The following is a 9327-nucleotide window of genomic DNA, read 5'->3' as shown; positions in this document are numbered from 1 at the left end:
TGGGCAAACACAACAGATTGTTCCCCAGGAAAACAAGATTGATAAACAATCTTCGTTTCAAACTCCTCCTAGAAGTTGGAAACTAACAGGTGATTATCCTCATAATCAAATCATTGGAGATATAATTGATGGCATTAGAACAAGAATGTCATTTAAAGATGATGTAAACAACAATATGGCAATGATATCTCAAATGGAGCCAAAATCTATCAAAGAGGCAATGAAAGAATAACTTCAAGGGTTGATGCAATGAAAGAATAACTTCTTTAATTTGAGAAAAATGTAATATGGACCCTTGTTCCAGATCCACTAGATGAAACAATAATTGTAACACGATGGGCCTTCAGAAACAAGCTAGATGAAGAAGGAAAGGTTGTAAGAAACAAAGCAAGGTTAGTTTCTCAAGGTTATAATAAATAAGAAGGAGTAGACTAACATGAAACCTTTGCTCCAGTTGCAAGGTTATAAGCTATACGAATTCTTCTTGCATATGCATCCCATAAACATATCAAACTTTTTCAAATGGAGGATAAAAGTGCATTTTTAAATGGATTTTTAAATCAACAAGTTTATGTTCGTCAACCTCCTAGTTTTGAAAATCAAAAGAAACCGAATCATGTTTTTAAACTCACCAAAGCCTTGTATGGTTTAAAGCAAGCTCCTAGAGCTTGGTATGAAAGATAAAGTTCCTTTTTGATCAAAAATAGATTTTCTTGTGGAAACATTGACATAACACTTTTTAAGAAAACAAATAAAAATGATCTACTCATTGTTCAAGTGTATGTTGATGATATTCTTTTTGGATCAACAAATGAAAAAAAGTGTGAAGATTTTTCAAATCTCATTCAAAGTGAATTTGAAATGAGCATGGTGGGAGAATTGAGATATTTTCTTTGGTTACAAATAAAACAACATAAAGATGGAATCTTTATATATCAATAAAAATATATGAAGGATCTCTTAACAAAATACAAAATGAGTGAAGCCAAAATTATGACAACTCCAATGCATCCATCATCCTCATTCGATAAAGATGAAAATGGACACTCAATTTCTGAAAAAGAATATAGGGGTATGATTGGCTCATTACTTTATTTAATTGCAAGTAGGTATGACATTGTTTTTGCAGTAGAATTATGTGCTATGTTTCAATCTTCACCAAAAGAGTCTCACTTTACTGCAGCAAAAAGAATTTTTCGTTATCTCGTTGGTACTACTGATCTTGGCCTTTTGTATAACAAAGGTTCTCACTTTGATTTTGTAACTTATTGTGATGCCGATTATGCCCGTGATAAGATCGAAAGAAAGAGCACAAGTGGTGCATGTCAGTTCCTAGGAGAAGCTTTGATAAGCTGGTCATGTAGAAAGCAAAACACAGTTGCTTTGAAGCTGAATATGTCTCAGCAGCAAATTGTTGCTCCCAAGTCTTATGGATAAAAAATCAACTTGAAGATTTTTTAGTAAGAACCCTATCTAGTGTCATTAATTTATCTAAGAACCCTATTCAGCATTCAAGGTCCAAACATATTGAAATAAAACACCATTTGATTAGGGATCTTGTGAATAAAAAGGAAATTGAATTAATCTTTGTTGATACAAAGAATCTGTTAGCTGACATTTTTACAAAGCCTCTTCTTGAAGAAAGCTTCAATTCTATCAAAGAACGATTAAAAATCCTGCTCAAGATCGTTAAAACTGAAACCAGAAACATTCTGGTCATAACGGAGAACGTTCTCCGTTTTGAGCATGTTTGCCACAAATAGCTCAAGAACAACCTTCGTTTTTCATCATGAAAATATTTCAAAATCAGCTTTTCAACTGAAACGTCTGCTACTTTACAAAAGGTAACGGCTACCCATGCTTGTCTAGCCACATCATTTCACTTTCCTCATTCCCAATACTCAACTGACCAATCCATCTAATCACACGCGCGACGCTCTCTCCAGTTACAAATCAACTAAAAAAACTCAAACCGTTCATCTCTCTTCACTAAACAACAACTTCATCATTTTTCTGAAAAAGTTCATCTTCTTGTGCCCTCTAAAATCAACTCTCATTTTTTTTTTCAAAAATGGCTCGCACCAAAATAACAAGACGCAAGAACCCTAGCTCACTGGCACCATCATCATCTCCTTCACCATCTCCAGTTTGTTCACCATCACCTCCACCAAGACCAACACCTCCACATTCATCTACGGATAGAACATTCTTTGATTACATGTCTTCATCACCAGAGTCTAGTCCCCCATCGATCACATTGGAGCCTCTTGCCACCATTCTTCCTCCACTGTATCAATGCACTCTTCATTCAATCAGTCAAGCTCCACCTCATCTTCATAAGTCCCTCAACCCTAGTTCCAGCATTTACTCTTCCAAAAGAAGATCAATGCAAGTTCTGGCAGGTATTGGCACTTCAAAGTCGAAAAATATAGACACAACGATCTATAAAATTTCTTATGATGATACTGAACCCTCACCACCACCACAAATTCCCAAATCACTAACTGCTCATACATCACAACCCTCCAAACCTTCAAAAAAATCTCCTTCCAAAGTGATTTCATCCAAAAACACACCTTCTAAAACTAAACCAATGATTTCTAAGTCCAACTCGTCTTCAACACTCTCTCAGTTTTTAACCTTTAAAAAATAATAACCTAAAAAATAAACAAAGAAAAGTTCAAACCAAGAACGTTCTTCGTCCAAACTCCCTACTCAAGAATGTTCTCCACTCAAAACTCCAAACCCAAAACCAACAAAAACTTCCAAACAAGCAACCACAAAACCCTCAACCAAACCTTCTTCTTCCAAAATCCTTATTCCACCATTGATTCCTTCAAAAATTCAAAAACTCTACACTGAGAAGTGGGCTCAACGACCTATTAGCATTGGTCATGTTTTTAGTTTTGAAAACCTACAAGTTGAAGGAATCTCCATTCAACATCACACTAATGCACTTGGATGAACTGATTTCCTTAAAATATCTACTGCTATTACCCTGAGGTCATTCGAGCAATTTACTACAATGTTGAAGCATTTACAGATAAATCCCTCTTTGTTTCAACATTAAAGGGTATTGAAATACGTCTAGAACCCTTAATTTTGGCAGGAATTCTTAAACTATCATCTGAAGGACCAACAGTTTTTGGAAAAAGACTGTTACATAGCCTTGAACACTGCCAAAGAAGAAGTGTTTCAAGAATTGTTTATTGATGGGTCTACAAAAAATTTCTTTGCTAACCTGAAACCACTTCCAAAAAATTTCAACAGTATTAAGTCAACATTCTATTATTCCTCATTGTGGCAGCCACTAATTTGTCTCTAATAATGACGCACTAGCAATCTATCATCTTCTTCATTGCAATAAGTTGAATTAGCCCTACCTGATAATTCAACACATGATTGCTGCAACTCACAAGGACTATAAGAGAAACAATGTTCCATATGGTATGGTTTTCTCCAAAAATTTCAGGCATTTTCAGATTCCTTTGTTGACTGAAACTTCCAATATGAAGATATCATAATTCTCATCCAAGAACATCTCTTATATGAAACATATTCCCACCTACCCACCCTCACCAAAATCTACCTTCAATCCTTCTACCACTAAAAGGAAAAGGTATGCACGCACCTCTACTGTCAACACCAATACTGAGCAGTGCTCACCTCAAAAACGTTCTTCCCCTCCCCAACATGCTGAAAACATTCTTCATTTCCTACTATTCCACAAAATTTGAATCCTATCCTTGATCAAGTCTCTCACACAGCTTCTACATTTCTACCTTTCACCAATCTATCCTCTCAAGGTAATCTATGTCCTCTACTTCAAATTTTGCACACCTCTCTAATGTCACCAGCATTTGTGTCGCTATAAAAAATAACTTCCTCCATCTTTGGAATAAGCCAATATTTGGTTTTTCCATATTATGACACAGTTGGCCCATATGTGCCTCATCATTCCGCTCCTAGAAACTCTCTTCCTCACATCGATGCCTCATTTTCCACCCTATCCACATTTTGTACCACTACTGCTCCATCCAAAAATACTCCTCTATCCACTCCAATTGAAGATGAACAATGTCCTTCTTAAAGGACCAAAATGGAAAAGGAAACATCTAAAACATATAAGACAATCCTCAAATCTTTGCTTGCCCTTCAAACTATCATAGCTAGGCAAGCTCATCAAGAGAAAAAGCAAGCTATTTTGCAGGACTATATGGCTACCTAGCTTACTCCCAAGCTTTGACTTGAGCCTCCCATGCCTAATCCTTCTCCAACTATTCCATACATGCCTCAGTCGTCCCTGTCTCCATCATCTGAGAGGTCTTCGCCTTCTTTGTCTTTGATTTAGCTTTAGATTAACTCTCCTAATTCTTTTTGCCATGACAAAAGGTGAGAAGTTATTTAGATTTTAAGTAAGATTATAAGTTCTTTTTGTATGACTACTTCTGTATTCTTTTGTTTTTTTTTTTTGAACCACCTTGTAATGACCAAGAACTTTATTGTTATATCAATGAAAAATAATTATTTGGTTCAAAGGATTAGCACATATTGAGGTGGAGTTTTTACTAAAAAGCTCTCTTAATTATTAGTAGAATCAAAATTAAAATCTGAATTAACATTTGTTGTCATCATCAAAAAGTGAGAGATTGTTGAGACAAAATCCCAAATTAATATTTTGATTATAATTAAACAAAACGTTAATTAAGACTTCTAATTATGATTATAAGTGTTTTGGTATTTAACATGTGTATTTAAGTGTGTTAAAACAAGATAGGTACCAAGCATTACAAGAATGAAGAACATTCTTGACAGATAGGCCTAGTCAGTAAAATGAATCAGTAAAATGAAGAACATTCTTGACAGATTTTTGGAAAACGAAGAACGTTCTCCACATCTGACATAAACAAGAATGATCATATTTTTATGTAAAAGATTAGTTCCATGAAGTGTTTATCCATTTCATATCTTCATTAGAAATATACAAGGATAAACCTAACCAAGAATTATTCTAGAATTTGAAGGCTCAACACTTTGCTTCATAAAATGCATAAAGCAAGATCACTCTCGAAGTTAAGCAAGTGCAAGTACAATCTGATAGGCTTACTTGTTTAACTCCCAGTTCAAAATAGGCCAAGTCACATTTGAAATCACATTTCATGTGATGGATATTGTACCCACCTATAGTTGCTTGTTGGGAAGGACATGGATCCATTCTGCTGAGGTAGTGCCATCAACCTAACATCAAAAGCTAAAATATATGGTAAATGACCAATTGGTAATCGTCTCAGGAGAAGAAGATTTGTTGGTGAGTAAGTTTTCCACCACATCTTATATTGAGACAATAAAAGAAGCTCTAGAGATTGGCTTCCAAACATTAGAAATCATGGACATCGCTTACGTCGAGACGACACATATAGAACCACATATATCAAACGCTGCTATTATGGTGGCTAAGTTCATGTTGAGCAGAGGACACCATCCATGGCACGAGTTAGGGAAGAATGAAGAATGGCTCAAAGAATTGGTGGAACTCCCTAGAATTATAATAAATAGTCTATGTCGCTGGATGAAACTCATCCTCGTTCGCCGCACCACATCACTCATCCCCAATCGTTAGTGGTCTTTGTGTCGTGACAGATCCGACAACGCACGAGCAAATCCTTTAACAGGCTGCTTGTCCGTCTTGTCCATCTGTTTCATTGAGATACCGCCACGTTACATTGTTTTCTAACAAAAATAAATTTTTCTTTACTTTAAAACTAAAATAAAAAGATACAATCTGTGAACAGACATATCACCTCTTTTTGTCGTTGTTGTTGTTGTTGTTGTTATTGTTGTTGTTGTTGTTATTATTATTATTATTATTACTATTATTATTATTATTATTATTATTATTTTTATTTTTATTAATATTATTATTACATTTTCATTACGTTGTTTTCAAACAAAAATCAAATTTTCTTTACTTTAAAACAAAAATAAAAATATACAATTCGTGAACAGACATCTCAAATCTTTTTTTCTTCGTTATTATTATTATTGCATTTATGGTTTGGATACGTATATAATAATTATTATAGTAAAAAAATAATTAAAATAGAGTAATAATAAACATCGAACAACACATAAATATTTTCTACCCAAGAACTAGGTGTGTTTTGATTTCCCTATTGCACTTTGGGATACGTAAGAACAAGGTTTTTCCCTTGTCAAATCAAATTAATAAAAAAAAATATTTTTCTTTCTTTTATTAATGTAAATAATTTATTTTCTTTTTAATTATTTTTAAGGGGTAAAATAAATAATTAAATAAATAAATAATTTGAATACAATTAATTATAGGGTAACCGTTTTAACAAAGATGTAGGGTAATATTACTTTCCTTATTCGTAATCGACTCCTGAATTCATTTTTTTTGGTTCATGAATTTTATTTTAGGTTTGATCTAATTTTTCCTTTTAAAAAAATAAAATTGGTGGCGACTCTTTATTCGCCGACAAACCGGACGCGGCAATAGCAAGTAAATGTCTTGGTATTTTAGCAATTGAAGTTTATGTAGGGTTAGTAGACTATCCTAGAGACGACACACAAGTAATTTTATCATACATTGAGTTAACGCCTTATTCAATCCCTAACTCCATACCCTCTTCATATTTTTTCTCCATTCCATCTTCATACCCTTTTATTGAAACACAAATCCACCATCAGTCCATACCCTCTTCGTCGTCACAGCACCCATCAATAGCCACCCATGGTATTTACCTTAACACACCATACAATGATGGCCCTATCAGTGTTGTGGCTGGTGTCCACAATGAAGAAGTTGGCAATTTTAGTAAGATTGAGGATGACATTCTTGTTGAAGTTGTTTTCGATGAAGATGATGGTGATGATTAGGAACATGTAGTAGAATGTCCATCTACTACAATTTGTTTCTCTGATCCCCCCTCACATTTTTGCAATGTGACCTTCGACGACATGAATTACAGTGACAGTGAATTTGTCAACTCTATGTCACTAGCACCGCAACGTGGCAATGAGCAACTTTCTCTTATATCAATTCTCGAAACGAAACTTAGATCTAGGAGAAAAGTGAAGGTTTTTAGTGTTTGTGGGTTTTGAAAACAAAGAAAATTTAGAAACAGAGAAGGAGGAAGAAAAGAAATCTCGCGAGGCTGAGAAACGTGATTCTGTTTCTTGCTTTTTCCTTTCTTAAGTATGTATGTATGTATATATATATATATATTAAAATAATAATAATATATTATTATAATAATAATAATAAATATCTAAACAAATATCTAGATATTTATAAATATTTAGATATTTTTATAAAAATCATCATTACGCCTGTCACCTCACATCACATCACAAACCACTTTTTCAGAAAAATATATACTTTCGCCGTAATTCAATGGGCAGATAAATTTTTCTGAAAAATGTTGCATCACAGAAAAAAAAATTTCTTCGACAAAAGATTCACCATAATTAAATAAAATTATTCATCGACGAATAATTTTAATCGAGTCTCCAAAAAGATATTTTTGGCATTTAACAAGCAAAATACCATAAAATTGGCTAAAAAGCCTCAGAAATTCAACACAAAATTCTCCAAAATACATAAATTAGAATTTAAAATTAAGGGTCTTACATTACTACCCTCCAAAAAGAAGTTTCGTCCTCGAAACTTAAAGTATGAGTAACAATCCACACTAGGTTTGTACTCAAATTCAATTTACAAGTCACAACTTGTTTCACTGGGCCCACTCGAAGAAAGTGTTGCCTACCCCTTTTCATAGGGTGCTTAATAACTCTACACACTACCATAGTCGGTAAGACTCGCTCATTCCATTCAACATGATTTTGTTACTATCAACAAGAGATTAAGGATGATCAGTTCCTCAATTTGTCAATAAGTAGCCGAAAACCATGATGGTGGCTTAAACTATCTTAACCGAACTGTAATAACTCTCTTTGCGACTTGCACTTATGGTTATTCTAATGCACAAGCGGTCAAACAATCTTCTCAAGCTCCACTGAGTTTTTCCTTATTTTCCTATAACTTTGATCCTACCGACGAAGTACAATCGCCCATAGCTATGTCTCATAGCCTCATATACATCCACTTGGTACGAATCACCCAATCATTACCGCCGAGAACTCCTAAATATCTCCATGGTCCACAAATCCTCGATTTCTCTTTTGTCGCACAATTACGCCAAACCACTGTGTTCTTATCCGTATGTTGTTCTAATTATAACTAATAATTTCATCCCCACATCTACTTGGTGATCTAAGCTTCCTCAAATTTTTCCGATAACATGCCAAAACTATACTACTCATGATACACAAACTTCCTTCCAGTTTAGTACTTCATTTCAAGAGTCACGTCTCCAACAAAAATCCAACTTGAATTTCATTCACTGATTAAGACCTACATTTGTCTCATGCCTAACACCTTAAATTCACGCTTCACTAGTCAATCAATTTTTTTTTTTTACATACTTCGCAATTATGCACAAACTCGAAAATAATTCTCCTACATCTACTGCCAACATTCATTTTGATACTTCTTAATTTCGCCGCGTCCTTTGTTTGCAGCTTGATGATTATTCTTTCACTATGACAGGTCAAACACATTGTATTCACTCCATCACTTTTCCATTTATACAAACCTTAAATTCCTGCCTCGAACCATGATGCATCTTCATTATAGTGATTTCAACAAATCAAGCATTACTAATTCCCACCAAACTTTTCCAATTCATGCTCAATTCTTCCCTATCAACCAAACATTAAACTCTTTTGTTTGGCGACCACAATAACAACCCCCATGACATGCACTCAATTAGTGCATTTGTCTCATTCGCATACCCTTATAATAACAATATCTAAATTACGAGTGAAATAATTCCTTTCATGAATCCTTAATTGTAATAAGCTACATCTCCATGTGCTGTTCCAACAAGTTTTCTTGGCATATTTTCCAAAATTTGGTTCACTCGTTGGATTCTTATTCGTTCCCAACCTTCACCGAGGTTTAAATTGAAAGAATCCTAACAATCAAACGTCCTAAAGAACGATTTATCAACTGTTCCTAATAAGCACTTACTAAGAATTAATTAGCTATAAACCTTGTCCTCATAACTTTGCAGTAAAATATCTCAAAGATCTACATATTTTTCATCGTCCATCTAGTCACTAAAACACTCATTTTAAATCTTAACGCTTGACTGCCCAAGACCAACAACTAAACCATAAATCATTTGTTACATTTCTTCTTTTTCACTTTCTACCATTAAATAAGATTATAAAATCTGATCC

Source organism: Cicer arietinum, chromosome 2 (assembly GCF_000331145.2).
Source record: "Cicer arietinum cultivar CDC Frontier isolate Library 1 chromosome 2, Cicar.CDCFrontier_v2.0, whole genome shotgun sequence".
Taxonomy (NCBI): Eukaryota; Viridiplantae; Streptophyta; class Magnoliopsida; order Fabales; family Fabaceae; genus Cicer; species Cicer arietinum.
This window is presented reverse-complemented; position numbering follows the sequence as displayed.